At 37.2% G+C, this 21,781-nt stretch overlaps 1 pseudogene; it reads left to right on the forward strand.

The window, feature by feature from the left end:
- The first annotated feature begins 7,576 nt into the window (after positions 1-7,576).
- Positions 7,577-8,513, forward strand: LOC121451889 (annotated as a pseudogene).
- The last annotated feature ends 13,268 nt before the right edge of the window (positions 8,514-21,781 follow it).

The raw sequence follows: 21,781 nt of genomic DNA on the forward strand, positions 1-21,781 counted from the left end.
ATAAGTCTGGCCAACCGATATCGTGATAAAAGCCTCTTCTTTGCTAGAAGTTAATTTATATTTGGTCATACCTGTAAATCTCTGAGTGACTCCAGACCCATAAAAACTAATCCTGGAGAGTCATTCTGTCTTTTCTTCACATAAATGATATAATCTTAATTTACTAGCAGTCCTTTTTTTCTCTTTCATAATTTTACTCTTATACAGTAATGGAGGTTATTGCAGCAGCAAAAAGAGACTGAGCATGTTTTCTATTTTAGACACCAGGGTATCTAGGCTTTGGTCAAATATTAAGAATACAGGTGCTTGAGATCTCAGAAGCCTGCAGATTATTCAGGTGATTAAATAAATCATTTCTGTGTCTATAAGGTTATATCAGACAAATGATACACCACGTCTTGAACAAATGTAATTGTGCTCTTATTAGCTGTTTTATCTTAGTTTGGCTGGTAGGAAGGGATCTTCCTGAGGAGGCTGTTGGTGACCTGACTGATTGTGTGGCTGTCCACAGAACATCTAAGCAGAAGGAAATACTGAACAGAGTATTAGAGGCAGGAAAAATCATGATGATGAGGAGGAAATGTTATGGGAAATGGGTGAATGCTATGGAAGAGGCTAGGCAAAATAACATGCATGTATATGTATTTAAACTGATAAATAATAGTTGCACATATTTAAAGGGCAATGTCTTAAAAAGTGACATATATTGTTCATATGTAAGACAAGTTGAAGGGCTGTGACTGTGAGAACAAGAATAAAGACATTTGGGGAGAGAGCACAAATTCTAGGCTCCCAGAGAAAGAAAAGATTGTTTTCAAAATGATCGGATGTCTATATTCTTTTAAAGTACAAGAGGAAGGAAGAAAAAGCTGCTCATAGCACACTGCACATTATTATCACACTGGTCTGCTAGAAACACTGTTGGGTGATGATCTATTATGGATTATTTGTATCTACTCCAGGCAAGTATTGTGATGAGCAACCGAAGGTCAAAATGTCCTTGTTGACTGAAATATCATGATTATAAGTATTTGTTACTTTATTTTTATGCAATTCTATGTTTTCATTTTAAAATTTTAAACCTACTTATAAAACTCAGTTTTTCATATCATTGCTAATTAATTATTTCTTTGGATATATAACATTTGATAGATAACTTATCTTCTAATAAGATAGAGTTTAGTGCCCATGCTGAGTACTTCTTTATACTCTCAGGAATAAGGACTGAATCTTGTTGCAAAGAGAACCATGCAGAATTTCACCAAAAAGCAAAATACAGTTGTGTTTCTCTTAGATATGTTTCTACTTCTCTGCTGTTCCCCTTTATTTTTTTATTTGTTGTTTTGATTACCTATCTTTTATTTTTTCCTTCTTTTTATATTTCTACAGTGCCTGAAATTTTTTACAGTATCCCTTTTTCTTCTACTATGTAATGTCTCTTGTATGTAATTGTTCATAGTCTGGAGGTATTTACAGAGTCATTGTATTCAACACGGTGTCTATTGCCTATATCAGTGTAAGACTACTCTGTTATACTACTTATTTTACTTAAGAACAAGGCTACCTTCTTCTTTCTCTTGGATATCTTTTCTTTCCAAGACAGCCCATGAGCTTTCATTCTTTATCTCAAATTGGTTTATTTCCTGATCTTTTGTAATAATTTTGTATATGCATTTTTTATTTGATGAGTTTATTTTCTACATAGAGATTAACATAGACAAGAGGTGACAAAATTTTCAAAATTTCAATAATTTTTCAGGTTACTTTTCTAGCTGTTTCTATTAAAATATTTATGTCACCCTTATATATTTTTCATCTACATTATTGGCATATATAAAAAATCATATAGGAAATATTACATGCATGAAAATATTGGAACATATTGAATGAATGAAAATCATTTATATTTACCACTGTTATGCCAAAAGTAATGCAATTTACTACCTATTGAGTTATTGTATGCTAAACACTGTTTTAAGGACTTTTAAAAAAAACTCTTAAGTCCATGATGCTGCTGTTATTGCTTCTATTTTACAAGGAACAAACTGAGACACAAAGTGACAGATCTGAGATTTGATCAAAGATAAAAAGAAAGCATTATGTTACAGATCCCACTCACCTAACTACCACAAATATTTAAATGAGGTGAAACTTACATTAGGAGATCATTAAGAAGTTGTTAGCATTTTGTGCTCAATGACTTTAGCTCCAATTTTTAATGGAGTTGTTTGATGTATTTAAATGAGCATTTATTTTTTTTAAAATGGTTATTTGTGGATTGTTTTGGATTTGCTTCTTGCCTAAGTCTCTCAGACTTGACAATTATGACAACAGGTTCTTTTTTAATATAATATTATTAGTTTTTGAGATTATTATGCACTGTACTTTGATCATAATCACCTGACTCCTTCTCTATCCAGATTCATTCCTTATCTTCCTATGCTCCCCTAATTTCATGGCCTATTTTTTATATGTTTATAAACAATTGATCTAGTCATATATGTGCTAGATACTCATGGATGTGGGGTGAACCACTTGAGTATGACTAACTTGACAGGAGTTACACCATCAAAACAAACTGACTCTCTTAATACTAGGAGCTCCTCAATACTCTCAATAGCTCATCAGTTAGTGTTATGGGTTCATGAGCCTTCTCTCTCTATTTCTTATATCACCTAATAAGTTTTCTAGTCTAGGGAGAGTCAGTATTTTTAAGGAAGTGGCCTTGTTAGAATGCCCATACTCCAACAGATGCTTCTACACCCATGATAACACAAATGGCACTAATTACCTCAGTAAATGATAAAAAGAGGACATAAATTTGAGAGCAAGATGAGGTAGAATGGCAATAAGAGGAGCTAAAGTAGGAATGGGAGTTGATATCATCAATACACTTCACACACACACACACACACACACATTATACTTTCTCATAGAATATGGGAAAACTAACAAAAAAATTTGTAAATCTCGAGGGAATGGTATATAACTTCAAGTAAAGAAGCAGCTAATGCTAAAGGCTTTTTGAAAAGTTGTTTGGAAAACTTCTACTATAGAAGCTTCCTAATTGAAAGTTATTATATGGATGTCACCATATAATGGGGGCGACAACACCTCAATCAGACATTTTTTTTTTCCACCAACTAAAACCTCCAGTACCATGAATGAGTTATATCATGCTAACTTGCTGGCCAACAGGGTTCCACAGACTGTCTGCCAGATATCACAGGATATTAATAAGGCTATTATTATTGCTTTCCCTAAAAAACCTGAAGAAAGGTCTCATTGCTGATGCCACTTATGAAATTGAGCTTGGAGATAAACAGATGGTTCCTGGCTAGAAGCTTCACTCTACTGCCTAGCATTCTCAGTGCTGGAACATAATGAGCATGGACTGCAGGAGAAAAATGAATAACAAAGAAAACCAAAACAAAAACTAACCAAAGAAAAGATTCTTAACATTTTCCATGGAATGTATTTTAATGAATCACCAAGTCCTAATCCCCATGGGACCCCATTGGAAAGTCTGTCCTGTAGAAAACATTTCAAGTTTGCCCTAAGGAATTTTTGGGTCCCTTAGTAATTTTGGAGATTCAGGAATATTTCAGATTCATTTGAGTAGCTGGCTTTTTATTTTCTTATCTTACATAGAAAAATCTGCAGTTGGATATTTTCTTTTTTCTGCTATTTTATTTAATTTTTCCCATACATTTCACCAGTCCTGTGCTTTGTTATCTAGAGAAATGACCTGTATACTTCGCATGTTCCGATGTTTCTTTCTGAATTTACTTACACTCGTCAGCAAATTTCTCTGCTTCAAACTTGTAATTTCATGTCCAGTTTAATATTAAATTAAAATGTTAACCAAAATTTCACTCTAAACTTCTGCTTTCAACTCCACAATTTAATTAATTAATACTTAGGCTAGTGTCATTAAGGTTTTTGTTACTTTTGTTTTCTTCTCTCTCTGTGTTATGAACTTGTTTAGTCCTTCTTTGCAAAGTCTTCCTTCCTTCCTTTGTTCCTCCGTTCCTCTCTCTCTCTCTCTCTCTCTCTCTCTCTCTCTCTCTCTCTCTCTCATTCTCTCTCTCCTTTCTTTTGTGTTTATCAAATCTTCTCTGAATATTACTCTATTAAGATGCCTCCCCCATTCTCTCTGTACCTAAGACTACTGCCATCTCTCTAGTGCTAGCCATCTTCTGGCCATATTAGTCTTATGAGTCATGTAGCTCTTTCAATTCTGTGCCACCAAAGAATAAAACATTTTAATGTCTCCCAATGACATCCTAAAAGAAAGAAAATGTGGATTTTAACATTTTAAACTTTATAATGCCTTGTTACATTTTTTTTCCTTTGATTTGAGTCTATGCTCTAGGTGTGTGACAAAATAAACTGTATATTCTCTGTATTTTCAGAAAACCAGGATGACATTCTGGAATGGAAGCTATATGATTTTTTCTTTCTTTCTGAGCTTAGTAACTGTTGTCTGGAGTTCACTGTGATATTCCCTAGGAGTTTTCCATGGCTCTACATGCCTTAAGGATGTCACCTTGTCCTCATTCTTGTCTATAAGGATAACCATTGGAACTATATAAACGTTTTTTTCTCTAGGACAAAACTTCTGTTTAGTATTCAGTATGTATTCCTAGAGAACATGGGAGGAATACTAATTTATTCATTCTTCTACATATATTTATAAAGTTCCCATGCACATGTCAGGTTCAATTGCTTCAATATTAGCCCTGAAAAAAGCATCCATATATCTTTGGTCTTATGGACCTAGATAAAGAAACATGTGTGATATGTATGAAGGCAGACATTATAAACAAGAAGATAAGATTTCATCTGGTGAAGGAAGGTATGGAGAATCCATAGTACATGGGACAGGTTTTCCTGCTTTTCTAATGGAGAGTTTCCAGACTGGCAGGAAAATAATGCATATAACAATGGAACATAGATGCATGCTATAATCAAAGAATGGTTCAGGCAGGAGATCAGAGGGCAGACAGAGGACTGAATTTTAGGAGGGGTAACAAACACTAAAGACCTTTGAGAAAGTCATGTGTAAACTATTATTGCACAAGCTTCCTAAAATATTTTCATGTCTAGAAAGAGTTTAAATTGGTGTACCTTTTCATGCAGAGACACTGTTTCTCCTAGACACTACAGGGTATCAAATAACAGCCTCGAACCAAGACTAAGCTATCTTTTTTTTTGGAGTTCCTAGCCTACTGTGTCTCCATAGATCTAATATTATGGGGTATTGACACTGCTCTTGAGTATTCCCACACTTGATGATTAGACCCTAGTTCATAAGACACCATATAGTTCAATCACACCTTGGAGAAATAAAGGTTGTGTCAAACTAAAACTGGCTCTTGTGCTTTCTAGCTTCAAAAAAATCCATTTTGACTTATGAACTGTTTTGTACTCTCTTTTTTATTCTTTGGTACTTTCAAAAAGGAAAGCAATGGACTTGATCATACAACACAATACACAATGTCAAACTCTGATCCACTAATTCAAACACAGAGACCTGAATAGAAGGTGTGATAATTTAACTTGCATTATATGAAGTCATCACAGGCAAATATTTTCCCTCAACATGATTCAAAGTCTGCTGAGAAACTAATCATTCCCCCATAGCTGTCTCTCAACTGTTCTTTGTCACTAAAGAGAAAGAAGAACGCATCATTATTTGAAAGTGGGTCATGTTTTGTGTAAGAAGTTGGGAGGTGAACCTGATATTGTCCGACTTTTACAGTCTACACATGCTATCAAAGGAGAAATGTAATAATCATTTTACCTAGGTGTGAATCGTAAGACTGACCTGGCAGGACATACACACTAGTGTAATATTTCCATAAGTTTTGTTGGAGTAAACAAACATTTTGGGATTGGATTTTGGCTTGCTCCACAACCAGTATTCATTTTTAGTATGGTTCTTGGGGCCCAAGAATAGATCAATCATAGGTCCTAGAGAAGTACCTGTGACTACTTCTCTGCTATGAATATTAAACTGAACTCTAATGAATTTCCATTATACGTTATACCCATTGATTAAAGCATCTGTCAACCTTCATTAGAGGTGCTTCTTTTGACAGTAGATGGTAGCTAACACAGACATCCAAAACTAGTTATCAGGTAGACAATAAAGGACTGTGAATGCTTAATCCTATATAGAATTCCCATATTCTCTCAAGACTCATCGGTCATTATGGAAGTGGGAAAGGAAAGACTGAAAGAGCCAGAGAGGATGTTTTCAGTATTCAGTATGTTCACTGCTCAAATGCATTCTCTGTGGTAGGAACAATATGCAAATATGCTAAGATCAAGACCACCGAAATCCAAGCATGGAAGGAGGATATGGTTATGAAGTTCCACCTAGAACTGGGGAACTGTTGGTAGATGGTTACTATTATAAACCTAGTAATTTTTCTTCAAGGATCTGCTACTTGAGAGTTCACTTAAACTCACATAGACATCCTTATATACATATACATACTGGTAGTATTGAGGGGACACAGTGGGTTAAAAAAAACTATAAGAGAAAAAATAGGTGAAGCTGAGAAGGAAGAGTATTGGGATATTGAGAGAAGAATTGTAGCAAAAGGATTAGGATTAATGTGATCAAAACACATTATGTATGTGTATAAAATTTTCAAACAAAACATCAAAAGAAAACAATAGTGTATACCTCCTATAAACTAATGTCATTGCTGTTGGACTAGTCTGTAAGCACCATAGTGCCAAAGGCTGATCTCTGAGGAAAATAGCTGGCAATCATAAGCCTTCCAATTTTATTCAGGTCCCTAAGACTGAAAACTCACAGAAACCTCTTGGGTCATTATCTTGTGGCCCTTGTGACATCACATCAGTAGATGCTACTTGCAACCTCTGCCTGAGAGAGGACATCTGGGCAAAGCCAAGCAAGAAATCATAATCCATGACTCATGGCTTCTTAGAATCCAGATGAATGAGGTCTCTGGCTTCTCCAGTTCAAAATTAATATTTTTATTATCAAACAGCCAAACCTAGTGATAACAGAAAAGAACTTTTTTTCCCTCTGGGTTATACCCTTTACAGTCCATCAGTGCTACTTATATTTGCCCCTCTGTGAGAGGAGTGAAGAGATAGCAAGTTTACTTGTGAGTTCTTCAAGGACAGAGGTAAGAGTCAAATTAAATTCTTCATTTGGATTTTGTTTGTCTTATGTTTTCCTCAAATCATCTCAGAGCAATCCAGTTGGTCTTTGATGTGCCTTATATCTTCTATTTTGAGATGACCACTGAGCCTGAATGGGGAGGTAGATGATCAAAGGTAGAAGCAGAACATAGATTATGTAAAACCAAAAATAGTCATTAGTGCCCTGAAAATTATTCTCAGAGATATGGCATTTCATTTATTTAAGTTTATTTCTGTACATGAGCTCCCATCAAATGTAGAAATCAAAATCACAGAGAAGTGTGAACTTGAATTTATTATATGATTTTTGTTCTAAGTCTCATTTTAATGGGGTAGATTGGAGAGGCTGGGATCTCATTCTAATATTACTCTTTTTACTCTTCTCATAGCTATGACTCGAGGAATGGCCTCAGAAAATGACTCCGGTGAAGGAGTTCATCCTGCTGGGCTTGACACAGCAGACAGAGCTCCAGCTGCCTCTCTTCTTCCTCTTCTTGGGAATCTATGTGGTCTCCATTGTGGGGAACCTGGGCTTGATTATTTTGTATGTTTTGAACCCTCACCTGCACACCCCCATGTACTACTTTCTCTTCAACCTATCTTTCACAGATCTCTGCTACTCCTCTGTCATAGTCCCCAAAATGCTGGTGAGTTTTGTAAAGCAGAACATCATCTCCCATGCAGAGTGCATGACTCAGCTCTTTTTCTTTGCCTTCTTTGTTATAGATGAATGTTATATTTTGACAGCCATGGCCTATGACAGATATGCTGCCATCTGTAAGCCCTTGCTCTATCAGGTCACCATGTCCAATCATATCTGTCACTTGATGATGGTGGGTGTGAATGTGATGGGGTTTGTGGGTGCAATGGCCCACATAGTTTGCATGCTCAATCTGACTTTTTGTGATGACATCATCAATCACTACATGTGTGACTTACCTCCTCTCCTGAAGCTCTCCTGCACAAGTACCTACATCAATGAGCTGGTGATTTACATTGTTGTGGGTGTCAATGTAACAGTGCCCAGCCTGACTATCTTTATTTCTTACACCTTGATTCTTTCCAACATCCTTGGCATCCGTTCTGCCGAGGGTAGGTCAAAAGCCTTCAGTACCTGTGGCTCCCATGTAATAGCTGTTTCTTTCTTCTTTGGAGCTCTAGCTTTCATGTATCTTAAGCCTTCTAGTGTGTCTGGGGATGAAGATAAAGTATCTACCATTTTTTATACCATTGTGGGCCCAATGCTGAATCCTTTTATCTATAGTATAAGAAATAAAGATGTCCACATTGCACTGAAAAAAACTTTAAAGAAAAGTATGCTTGCCTAAGTAGTATTTGTATTGTTATGGAGGTAAATCTTCAGAAACATGAGGTTTACAACCAGGGAGATGACTGCCTAGGGTCATCTAATAGATAGAACATTTGTTTACATGTGTGTGACCATGCATTTGACCCTCAGTGTTGTAAAAACAGTGACAACAACTAAAATAACATACATATCCCAAAAGGTATGGTGGGAAATTTGTAAAATCAAAATGATTTAACTTTATGCAAGATTAAGTTAGTTATTGAGAAAATTTCAGAAGAAAAGTCAGTGATGGATGATTAATCCACCATCATTTAGGGGAGAGAGAACACTTTATTCTGTAAGTCCCCAAATCTTATGTATCTATTTTCAGTATTGAGACTGCACAAAACATGTGTTCTGCCATCTGCTAACATGGTATACTATAGCCCTAGAAATCACAAGGATTTAAGGACAAAACAATGAATGATATTATACTCAAAAATTGAAAGGTCAAGAAATTTTTTTTAAAGTACATATTTATTTTTTTTAATTTGCAGTGTGTGTTTGGGGGATTGTATCAATATCATCTTTAGTGCTAGGCAACTGTTCTTCTATTGTATTTACATCCAAAGCACTACTGTGGCTAGGGTTCATCTAGAAGTTGCATTATGTGGTTGTGCCTCCAAAGTACTGGTATCAGCAGTCTTAGCAACAGTGACTCACTGATTCAGTTAGTAATCTTTGGGGAAGATTAGTAGGAGATTTCACTGGAAAGTTTCCTTTGTTTTTCATAGGATCAGGTATGGGGGGAAATGCACTTTTCACTCTGTTCTCTCTACAATCTTAAATCAGTCTATAAAGCAGAGGCAATGAGCCTATGGTGATTCCAGTGGTCACAGACTGAAAATGAAATAGTGATTTTTGGTCATTCAATGTAAATGGAACCTATATTAGGTTTTCCATTCATGGACTTGAGGTGAGTATAAAGACATGCTCTGTTTCCAATGGGAAGAATTTGACTAAACAAGTTACTGTGTGATGACTATCCTTATATTTTAATTTTAAGTTAATGTACTTAAGAGATCTATGGAATGAATTTGCCTCTTACCTGAAATTTCCACTGGCCCAAAAACAGATGGAATGTTAATGGTCAGTTTTACAATGTAAATGAATCTCTTGTTTATCATAATGGCCCCAATGTTAACTGCTGCTTCTGCTTCTGTAAACCAAGCTGCTTGTACAAGAGGAAAAGGATACCTGCAGGACATTTGTTTGCTAAAAGCTTGTGATTACACTTAGGCGAAGATATGTGTGTATACATAAATAGAATGCTACCTTCTGACTGGAGGATGCATATTTACAAATAAATGGAGAGAAACCTTAAGCTTTTTTTGCCTTTATTGTACTACTTTGTGGGAATCCCGAGTCCCAGGTATAGGTCTGGCCAACCAGTGTCATAATAAAAGCCTCTTCGTTGTTAGAAATAAATTTGTATTTGCTAATAACGGTAAATCGCTGAGTGACTCCAGACTCATTAAAAACTAATGCTGGTCCTACTGCACGTACTGGCTTTGGGGGAGCCCTAGGCAGTTTGGATGCTCACCTTACTAAACCTGGATGGAGGTGGGCGGTCCTTGGACTTTCCACAGGTCAGGGAACCCTGATTGCTCTTCGAGCTGATGAGGGAGAGGGACTTGATCGGGGGAGGGGGAGGGAAATGGGAGGCAGTGGCGGGGAGGAGGCAGAAATCCTTAATAAATATATAAATTAAAAAAAAACTAATGCTGGATAGAGGAAGTCTGGCTATTCTTCAAATAATGATATAATCTTAATTTATTAGCAGTGATTTCATTTTGTTTAATAATCTTAGTCTTATACAGTAATAGAGGTTATTGCAGCAGCTAAAGCAAACTGAGCATGTTTTCCATTTTTGATGCCAGCGTATCTAGACTTTGGTCAAATATTAAGAATACAGCTATGTAGAAAGTTAAAGGTGCTTGTGATCTCAAAAGCCTGTAGATTATTCAGGTGATTATATAAATCATTTCTGTGTCTGTAAGTTTATATCAAACAAATGCTACAACATGTCTTGAACAAATGTAATTGTGCTCATAGTAGCTTTTTTTAAATCTTGGTTTGGCTGTCAGGAAGGGATCTTTCAGAGGAGGCTGCTGTTGGTGACCTAACTGATTGTGGAGTTGTCTTCAGAACATCTAAGCAAAGAGAAATGCTGAACAGACTGTTAGAGGCAGGAACAATCTTGATGAGTAGGAAAAATTGTTGTGGGAAAAGGGTGATTGCTATGGAAGATGCTAAGCAAAAGAACTTGCATGTATATGTATTTAAACTAATAAAAATACTTGCACATATTTAAAGGGCATCACCATATAGAATGACATATATTGTTCACCTGTAAAACAAGTTGAGGGGCTATGACTATGAGAAAGAAATATAAAGACTGTTAGGGAGAGAGAACAAATTCTAGACTCCCTGAGAAGTTTTTTTTTTCAAGATGACATTTGTGGACTGTGTTCTGACAGATTAAAGTAAAAGAAAAAGAAAACTCTGCTCAGAGCACACTGTTAATTACCATCACACTGACCAGCTAAAAACACTTCAAGATGGTGACCTATCATGGATTATTTGTGTCTACTCCAGGCAAGAATTTTGATGAGCAGCAGAAAGTCAACATAGCCTGGTGACTGAAATATCATGCCTCATGTTTTCCTGGGTGAAGAGTTTTGTGATCTCATTCTTGTGACATTCTAAGTTTTCATTTTCAATGTATTCAGCCTACTGATCAATTCTGAGCACTTAGCATTTTCATATCCTTGCCTATTTATTATTTATTTGAACTTATATCTTCTGATAATATAGGTTTTGGTATCCATGCTGAATCCTCATTCATAGCCTCAGGAATAAGAATTGAACCTGGTGCGAAAGGAACCATGCAGAGTCTCACTAACTGCTCAATTTAGGTTTGATTCTTTTATGTCTGTTTCCACTTGCCTGCTGTTCCCCTTTGATTTTTTATTTGTTGTTTTCATTACTTATGTTTTATTTTTCACTCTTTTTATGTTTCTACAGTGCCCCAAGTTTATACACTATCCCCTTTCTTTCTTCTATATAATGTCTATTACATGCAACCATTCTTTGTTTGTAGGTATCCCCAGAGTCATTGTATTCAGCACGGTATTCATTGCCTATATCAGTGAAAGACAATACTCTGTCTATTTACGTACTTAATGCCAAGATCACATACTTCTTTATCTTGCATATCTTTTTTTCCCAAGACAATCCATGATTTGCATTCCTATTTCAATGTGATTTCTTTCCCAATCTTGTGTAATAATTTTGCATAAGCATATTTTTATTTGATGAATTTATTTTTTACATAGGGGTTAACATAAATAAGACATGACTTGTCAAAATTTCAATAATTTTTCTAGTTACTTTGCTAGTAGTTCCATTTAAAATATTTGTGTAACCTTTTTATATTTTCACCTACATTATTAACATATATAAAAAATCATATGGAAATTATTACATGTAACAACACATTCAAATCATATTGTATACATAAAATGCATTTATTTTTACCATTATTATGCTAAAATAATAGCAGTTACTACTTATTGAGTTATTGTACACTAGATACATTTTAAGAAATTTTAAAAAGCTCCCCTAAATCCATGATGCTACTGCTATTGCTTCTATTTTACAAGGAGGAAACTCAGACACAAAAAGGTAGATCTGAGATTTGATCACGGATAAAATGAATGCATTGTGCTGCAGAGCCCATTCACCTAACTACCACAAATATTATTTTGATGAGGTAGGACTTACATGAAGAAATCATTAAGAAGTTACTAGCATTTTGTGCCCAAGGATTTTAGCTCCAAATTTTCATGAAGTTTAGTTTGTTTAAATGAGCATTTATTTTTATGGTTATTTGTGTATTTATTAGGTTGACTTCTCTGCTTCAGTCACACAGACTGAACAACTATGACAACAGGCTCTTTCCTAGTATGACATTTTAATAAATTGTTGAGTATATCATACAATGCACTTTGATCATATTTGCCTAACTTCTCCCTTATCCCAATTCATTTCTAATCTTCCTATCCTATCCTGATTTCATGACCTATTTTTGATTTTTTTGCCTTTGTTTTTGTCTTTTGAGACAGAGTTTCTCTGTTTAATAGCACTAGCTGTCCTAGAACCACCCCTTGTAGGCCAGGCTGGCCTTGAATGCACAGAAATCCAATTCCCTTTGCCTCCCAAGGGCTTAGATTAAAGGCATGCACCACCATCACTTGGCTTTTATTTGTTTTTAAACTATTCACCTAGCTGTATATATGTTGGACATATATTTATGGGTTTGGGGTCAACAACTTGAGTATTACTAACTTGACAGAGGTCATATCATCAAAGAAAACTAACTCTCTTAATACTAGGAGCTGTCAATACTCAATAGTTTCTGAGATAGTGGTATGGGTTCATGAGCCTTCTCTTCATAATTTATGTTCCTATATCACCTAACAAGTGCTAGGCTAGGGAGAGCCAGTATTTTTAGGGAAGTAACCTTGTTAGAATGCCCATACTCCAGTGAATGGTTTTATATCAATGATGACAGAAACAGCACTGATGTGACTAAATGAGTGATAAGAAAAGGACGTTAATTTGAGAGGAGGATGAAGTAGATGGGCTATAAGAATGCTAGAGAAGGAATGGGCATTGATATCATCAAAGTACTATATATAGGTACACACACACGCATGCAAAGACACATATGAGACTTTCTCATAGAATATGAGAAAACTAACAAAAAAGTTTGTAAGAGCCTGAGTTTATGGGGGATAACTTCAAATAAAGAGGCAAGATAACACTGAAGGCATTTTGAAAGTTGTGTGGAACACTTTTACTCTAGAAACTTCCTAATAAGAAGATGTCACTATATATTGGGGAGACAATACTTCAACTAGATACTTTGTGCTACCAACTAAAACCTCCAATGCCATGAAGGGGTTATATGATGTTAACTTGTTGACCAAAAGGGTCTCATAGACTTTTCCCCAGACATTACAGGCCATTGATGAGGCTATTATTATTACTCTCCTCCAACAAACAAAGAATAAGGTCTTGTTGCTGACACCACTTATGTCATTGAACTTGGAGATCAGTGCCTACCTAGAAGCTTCACTCTACTGCCTACCATTCTCAGTGCTGGAAAGTATTGTGCATGGACAGGAGGAGAGAAATGAATTAAAAAAAATCAAACTTAAATCAACAAAAAAAATAAGTTCTTAACATTTTATATGGAACATATTCTAATGAATCTTCAAGTCCTTATCACCATGGGACCTCAAGGAATGTTGATCCTGAAGAGAACATCTCAAGTTTTCCCTGAGGATTTTTTGGTCCTTTAGTAATTTTGGAGATTCGGGAATATTTCAGATTCATTTGAGCATTTGGTTTTGTTTTTCTTTATATCTTAAATAGAATATTCTGCAATGGAAGTCAGAAGTCAAGCAATTCAAAGTCAAAATAATAAAACACAGTATCCAGATTTTCTATGTATTTTCCATCTTTATGTGGCTTTAACTTTTTGTTCTTTCTTTTATTTTTTTAATATTTATTTATTTATTTATTTATGCAATATTCTTTCTGTGTGTATGCCTGAAGGCCAGAAGAGGGTACCATTACAGATGGTTGTGAGCTACCATGTGGTTGTTGGGAATTGAACTCAGGACCTTTGGAAGAGCAGGCAATGCTCTTAACCGCTGAGCCATCTCTCCAGCCCCTCTTTCTTTTATTTTTAATTTAATTTTTATTTTATTTTTTTTGAGACAGATTTCTCTTTGTATCTTTGACTGTCTTGAAACTCACTTTGTAGACCAAGCTTTCCTTGAAATTACAGAGATCAGCCTGCCTTTGCCTCCAAAGTTCTTTGATTAAAGATGTGTGTTACCACACCCACCCACTTTCTTTTTTTTAAAGGACTGTTTCTATCTTTCTTCTTTTCTCCCAAACCTATGTGTATTTTTAAACATACTATAAACTCTTTAGAATTTTTTTCCATCTGAATTTGTCTTTACTGCATATATCTCTATTTCTGACCACAGAAGTCTTTAATTTGCTGAAAGATATGGCTAGGATTAAAGTAGTAACTTTGGTAACTGTATCCACCCAACTCCTTAGCTTCATGAGAATCTAGTTTCATGGCAGAAGTACTGGCAAGAGCCACTTTTTTTTTTTTTACCAGAATACTGTGGAGTTTCTAGGTCCATGCCACCACCAAGAAGCATGATGTCAAGTTGCTCATACAAAGGGTTTGTTGACAGGGTCTCTAAATGAGCTAAATGAACTGTACAGTTTTTATTGCTAATCCTGAGTCAGGAAACCTCTCCTAAAGGAGCTGCATCTCTGTTTGTCTCTAAGAGATAGAGCTCACCAGAAACAAAGCTACAATCAAGAAGCCATGGTTGATGTGTTCTTTTGTCTGTCTCGAATCCATTTTTAAAAAGTTTTCTCAGAATTTATGTGGAAATTCTTGCTAAGTGTTTGGTGCCGTTTGTAGACAGAGACTGTGCTTTTGTTTCCCAGCCACCCAGACCTGAATAATCACACAGAAACTATTGTTTTTTTTTTTTTTGGCAGGAGATGGCAATTAACAGATGTCCAAGACTGGTCAACAGGTAGATAAGGGACTGTGAGTTCTCAGTCCTACATGGAACTCCACATTTCTCTCAGTATTCAGAGATCTTAATGGAAATGGGAATGGAAAGACTGAAAGAATCAGAGGTGCTTTTATTTTTTCAGGATTCAACATGTTCACTGCTCAAATGCATTCTCTGTGGTTGGAACAATATGCAGATATGCTAAGATCAAGCCCACCAAAATCCAAGCGTGGAGGGAGGATATGGTCATGAAGTTTCACCTATAACTGAGAAACTGTTGGTAGATGGTTACTGGTATAAACCTAGTAATTTTTCTTCAAGGATATGTCACCTGAGGGGCCACCTAAACTCACATAGACATCCCTACACGCATAGATACTGGTAATGATGAGTGGACTTGGTAGGTTAAAAAAGCAGTATGAGAAAAGAACAGATGAAATTGCGAGGGAAGAGTGTCAGGATGATGAGGGAAAAATTATAGGGAAATGAACCAGAATGAATTTCATAAATACACATTATGTATGTGTATAACTTTTCAAATAATAACATAAAAGAGAACAATAATATATACCTGCAATAAGCCTACATCATCAATGTTGAACTAATTTGTAAGCACCATAGCGTCAAAGCTTGATCTCTGAGGAAAATGGCTGGGAATCACAAGCCGTCCAATTTTCACTCAGGTCTCCAAGATTGAAAACTCATAGAAACCTCTTGGGTCATTACTAGGTGGTTCTTGTGACATCAGTAGATGCTATTTTTCAAACTCCGAGTGAGAAAGGACATCTGGGAAAAGACACAACCAAGAATTCTGATCCATAACTCATGGCTTATCACATTCCAGAAGAATGAGAGCCCTGACTTCTAGATTCCACAATTAATTCCCCTTATCAAACAGCCAAGCATAGTGACAACAGAAAAGAACATTTTTTTCCCCCTCTGGGCTGGGTTATATACCTTAAAGTCCATCAGAACTACTTGTTCTTGCCCCTCTGTAAGAGTAGAGAAGAAGAGACAGGATGGTGACTTGTGAGTTCCCCAAGGAAAGAGGTGTGCTTCTTATGTTTTCTTGGTTTGTACTTATTTTTGTTTTTCCCTCACAACACCTCTGAGCTACCTAGTCGGTCTTTGATGTACCTGTGCTTCTCTTTTGAGATAAACACTGAGCATTGTTTGGAAGGTGGATTGTGAAAGTAGAAGCAAAACAGAGATGATGCAGAACCAAATACGAATCATTAGTTTTCAGAAAATTATTCTTGAAAATGGCATTTCATATATTTAAGTTTATATTAATAATTTAATTCCCATAAAATAAAGAAAGCAAAATCAAAGAGAAATGCAAACTTGAATTTATCATTTGATTCTGGTTCACGATCTTGTTTCAATGGAGTACGCTTTAATTTGAGAGGCTGGGATTTCAGCCTAATGTTAATATTTTTACTGTTCTCACAGCTATGACCCAAGGAACAGCCTCAGAAAATGACATTACTTCAAATCAGCCCATAGCAATCAAGTTGGTCTTTGATTTGCCTTGTATCTTCTCTTTTGAGATGACCACCATCTTTTAGGAGAGAGTGAACAGTTTACTGTCTAATTTCCCAAAATCTATTTTGTATCATTCTCAGTATTGAAAACTGAACAAAACATAGGTTCTGCTATCTATAAGTACAATACACTGTAGTCTTAGAAATCACAATTATTTAAGGACAAAACAATGAATGATATTATACTCAGAAATGGAAGGGTCAAGGGACTTTTAAATACACACACACACACACACACACACACATATATATATATATATATATATATATATATATATATATATATACATATACACACTCTGTATATGTGTTTGGTAGATCATATCCAGGCCCTTCTGAGAGCTAAGCAAGTGTTATTCCACTGAATTATATCTTAAGCACGACTGTGACTAGTGTACATCTAAAAACTGTATATGATTGTGTCCCTGAGATACTGATTTCAGTAGTCTTATAGACAATGACTGTTAGTTAGGAGTCCTCTAGAAAGATTTGTAGGAGGTTTCATGGAAAATATTCCTTAGTTTTTCCAAAGGTTCAGGTATGGAGGGGAAACATCATTTTTATTCTGTTCTTCTCTTTACAATCTTAAATCAGTCTAGTAAAGCAGAGGCGATGGACCTATTGTGATTACAGTGGTTGCAATCTGAAAATGAAATAGTGATTTTGGTCATTCAGTATAAAGGGAACCTGTTAAGTTGTGAGCACAGCCCCAAGCCCCTGGCATCCATCCCAGCCTCCCTGACCTGGGAGTTGCTTTGGTCTGGACTCCAAATCTCAGCATGCCAAGTTCTGACCCCTCCCTGGAGGATGGTCAGGACCACTCCCACAGGGTATTTAAATGGGCTCGCAGAGGAGTAACTCTTGAGTTTACTTGAGTTCCCTGCTGTCCTGTCTTCCTGCCATGTGCTCTGCCACCTGAGACCGTCATGCTTAATAAAAAGATGGGCATTTTGATTTGACCTAATTGGATTTCTTGAGCCAGAGGAGCTGCCCCTCTTATTATTATTATTATTTTTAACAGAACCTATATTAGGTTTTCCATTCATGGACTTGAGGGCAGGCAGGTGAATATAAGGACATGTTCTGTTTTCAATGGGGAGAATTTGACTAAAGAAGTTTTCTGTGTGATGATTATCCTTATTTTAATTTTAAATTAATGTACTTAAGAGATCTATGAAATAAATTTGCCTCTCACCTGTAATTTCCACTGGCTCAAGGACAGATGGAATGTCTAGGGCCAGTTTTACAATCTTAATGAATCTGTTAACTGCTGCTTCTGTAAACCAAGCTGCTTGTACAAAAGGAAAAAGATACCTGCAAGACATTTGTTTGCTACAAGCTTGTAATTGCATTTAGGCAAAGATACGTGTGTGTGTGTGCATAAATAAAATGCAACCTTGTGACTGGAGGATGCATGTCTACAAATAAATGAAGTGTAACCTTATACTTTTTTGCCATTATTTCACTACCTCATTGGAATCCTGAGTACCAGGTATAGGCTCGGCCAACCATTGTCTGAATAAAATACTTTTCTTTGTTAGAAATAAATTTATATTTGGTATATTTGGTCATACTGGTGAATCTCTGAGTGACCCCAGACCCATAAAAACTAATCCTGGATAGACTAATTCTGTCTTTTTTTCAGATAAATGATATAATCTTAATTTACTAGCAGTTGGTTCTTTCTTTTTAATAATTTTACTTTCATAATGTCCTAAAGTTTTATATACAATGATGGAGTTCATTGAAGCAGCAAAAATAGACTGATCCTTTTTTTCTTTTTTAGACACCAAGATATCTAGGCTTTAGTCAAATATTTAAAGTACAGCTGTGGAGAAATGACCAAATTCCAAACCATTAACTCAAACACACAGAACTGAAAAGAAGGTGTGATAATTTAACTTGCACTATATGAAGTTATCACAAGCATTGCTTTCCCTCAGCATGATTCAAAGACTGGTGAGAAACTAATCCTTCCCTGAGAGCAGTGTCTCAACTGTTCTCTGTAGTTAAAGAGATAGCAAGATATATCATTATTTGAAAGTGGGTCATGTCTTCTGTAAGAAGTTGGGAGATGAATCTGACATTGTTCAGCTACTAAAGTGCTGAAAGTCTATATGTGCTGTTAAAGAAGAAATGCAATAACCAATTTCACTGAGGTCTGAATCATGAGAGCTACAGTCATAGCTAACCTAGCAGACATAAAACTCATGCAATATTGTTATAAGTGTTGTAGGAGTAATCAATCACAAACCATTTTTTTTTTTTTTGGAATGAATTTCAGGCTTGCTCCACAGACAAAATTCTTTCCTAGCATGTTTTTTGCAGTCAACTACTGAGACTACATAGGTCATAGGCCTGAGGGAAGTACTTATGACTTTATTTGCTTTGGATATGATAGTAAATAACCTCCTAATGACATTCCATTATACCTATAATTTAGTGCATCACTCAACCTTCATCAGAGATTTTTTTCCTCTTTTTTTTTTATTGAGAAAAGGAGAAAAAAAACAAGTTTCCTTCTCCTCCCAGCCTCCCATTTCCCTCCCCCTCCTCCTACCCTTCTCCCCCTCCTCTCCCCCTTCTCCCCCTCCCCCCACTCCTCTCCCCCTCCCTCTCCAGTCCAAAGAGCAGTCAGGGTTCCCTGTCCTGTGGTAAGTCCTAGGTCCTCTCCCCTCCGTCCATTTCTAGGAAGGTGAACATCCAAACTGGCTAGGCTCCCACAAAGCCAGAACATGAAGTAGGATCAAAACCCCGTGCCATTGTCCTTGGCTTCTCATCAGCCCTCATTGTTCGCCATGCTCAGAGAGTCCGGTTTTATCCCATGCTTTTTCAGTCACAGTCCAGCTGGCCTTGGTGAGCTACCAATAGATCAGCTACAATGTCTCAGTGGGTGGGTGCAGCCCTCGTGGTCCTGACTTCTTTGCTCATGTTCTCCCTCCTTCTGCTCCTCATTGGGACATTGGGAGCTCTGTCCAGTGCTCCCGTGTGGGTCTCTGTCTCTATCTCCATCCATCACCAGATGAAGGTTCTATGATGATATGCAAGATATTCATCAGTATTGCTATAGGATAGGGTCATTTTAGGTTCCCTATACTCAGCTGCCCAAGGAACTAACTGGGGTCCTCGGCTTGGGCATCTGGGAGCCACTCTAGGTTCAAGTCTCTTGCCAACCCTAAGGTGGCTCCCTTAACTAAGAATTGTGCTTCCATGCTCCCCTATCCAACCTTCCTTTATCCCAATCCTCCTTTTTCCCCAAGTTCCCCCCATTCTCCCCTTCTCCCTTTTCTCTCCCCATCTCCCCTTACCGCCATCCCACCCCACCCCACAGATCTCAATTTTCTCCCCGGCAATTTTGTCTACTTCCCATAGCCAAGAGGACAACTATATGTTTTTCCTTTGGTTCACCTTCTTACTTAGCTTCTTTGGGATCACCAATTGTAGACTCCGTGACCCTTGTTTATGGCTAGAAACCAATTATGAGTGAGTACATCCCATATTCATCTTTTTGGGTCTGGGTTACCTCACTCAGGATAGTGTTTTCTATTTCCATCCATTTGCATGCAAAATTTGAGAAGTCATTGTTTTTTACCTCAGCGTAGTACTCTAATGTGTATATATTCCATACTTTCTTCATCCATTCTTCCATTGAAGGGCATCTAGGTTGTTTCCAGGTTCTGGCTATTACAAATAATACTGCTATGAACATAGTTGAACAAATGCTCTTGTCATACGATAGGGCATCTTTGGGTATATTCCCAGGAGTAGTATTGCTGGGTCCAGGGGTAGGTTGATCCCGAATTTCCTGAGAAACTGAAACACCGATTTCCAAAGTGGTTGCACAAGGTTGTATTCCCACCAGCAATGGATGAGGGTACCCCTTCCTCCACAGCCTCTCCAGCAAAGGCTATCATTGGAGTTTTTTATTTTAGCCATTCTGACAGGTGTAAGATAATATCTCAAAGTTGTTTTGATTTGCATTTCCCTGATTGCTAAGGAGGTTGAGCATGACCTTAAGTGTCTTTTGGCCATTTGAACTTCCTCTGCTGAGAATTCTCTGTTCAGTTCAGTGCCCCATTTTTAATTGTGTTAATTAGCATTTTAAAGTCTAGTTTTTTTCCATTGTCCTTGGTGTCTCATCAGCCCTCATTGTTCGCCATGTTCAGAGAGTCCGGTTTTATCCCATGCTTTTTCGGTCATAGTCCAGCTGGCCTTGGTGAGCTCCACTGTCTCAGTGGGTGGATGCACGCCTCGTGGTCCCGAATTCTTTGCTCATGTTCTCCCTCCTTCTGCTCCTCCTTGGGACCTTGGGAGCTCAGTCCAGTGCTCCTGTGTGGGTCTCTGTCTCTATCTCTATCCATCACCAGATGAAGATTCTATGATGATATGCAAGATATTCGTCAGTATTGCTCTAGGATAGGGTCATTTCAGGTTCCCAATCCTCAGCTGCCCAAGGAACTAACTGGGAACCTCATCTTGCGCACTAGGGAGCCCCTCTAGGGTCAAGTCTCTTGCCCACCCTAAACTGGCTCCCTTAACTAAGAATTGTGGTTCCGTGCTCCCCTATCCACCTTTCCTTTATCCCAATTCTCCTGTTTCCCAGGGGGTTTTGATCCTACTTAATGTGCTGGCTTTGTGGGAGCCTAGCCAGTTTGGATCTTCACCTTCCTAGATATGGACTGAGGGGGGAGGACCTAGGACTTACCACAGGGCAGGGAACCCGGACTGCTCTGTGGACTGGAGAGGGAGGGGGGGAGAGGAGTGGGGGAAGGGAGAGAAGGGTGGGAGGAGGGGGAGAAGGCTGGGAGGAGGGGGAGAAGGGTGGGAGGAGGGGAAGGGAAATGGGAGGCTGGGAGGAGGTGGAAACTTGTTTTTTGTTTATGAGTTTTTTCTTCTTTTCGCAATAAAAAAAAAATTAAAAAAAAAGTCTAGTTTCCTGAGTTCTCTATATATTTTGGAGATCAGACCTTTGTCTGTTGCGGGGTTGGTGAAGATCTTCTCCCAGTCAGTAGGATGCCTTTTTGTCTTGGTGACAGTGTCCTTTGCTTTACAGAAGCTTCTCAGTTTTAGTAGGTCCCATTTAT

This window comes from Microtus oregoni, unplaced genomic scaffold (assembly GCF_018167655.1).
Source record: "Microtus oregoni isolate MIOR12 unplaced genomic scaffold, Mior012 000008F_ref0000371, whole genome shotgun sequence".
Classification (NCBI taxonomy): Eukaryota; Metazoa; Chordata; class Mammalia; order Rodentia; family Cricetidae; genus Microtus; species Microtus oregoni.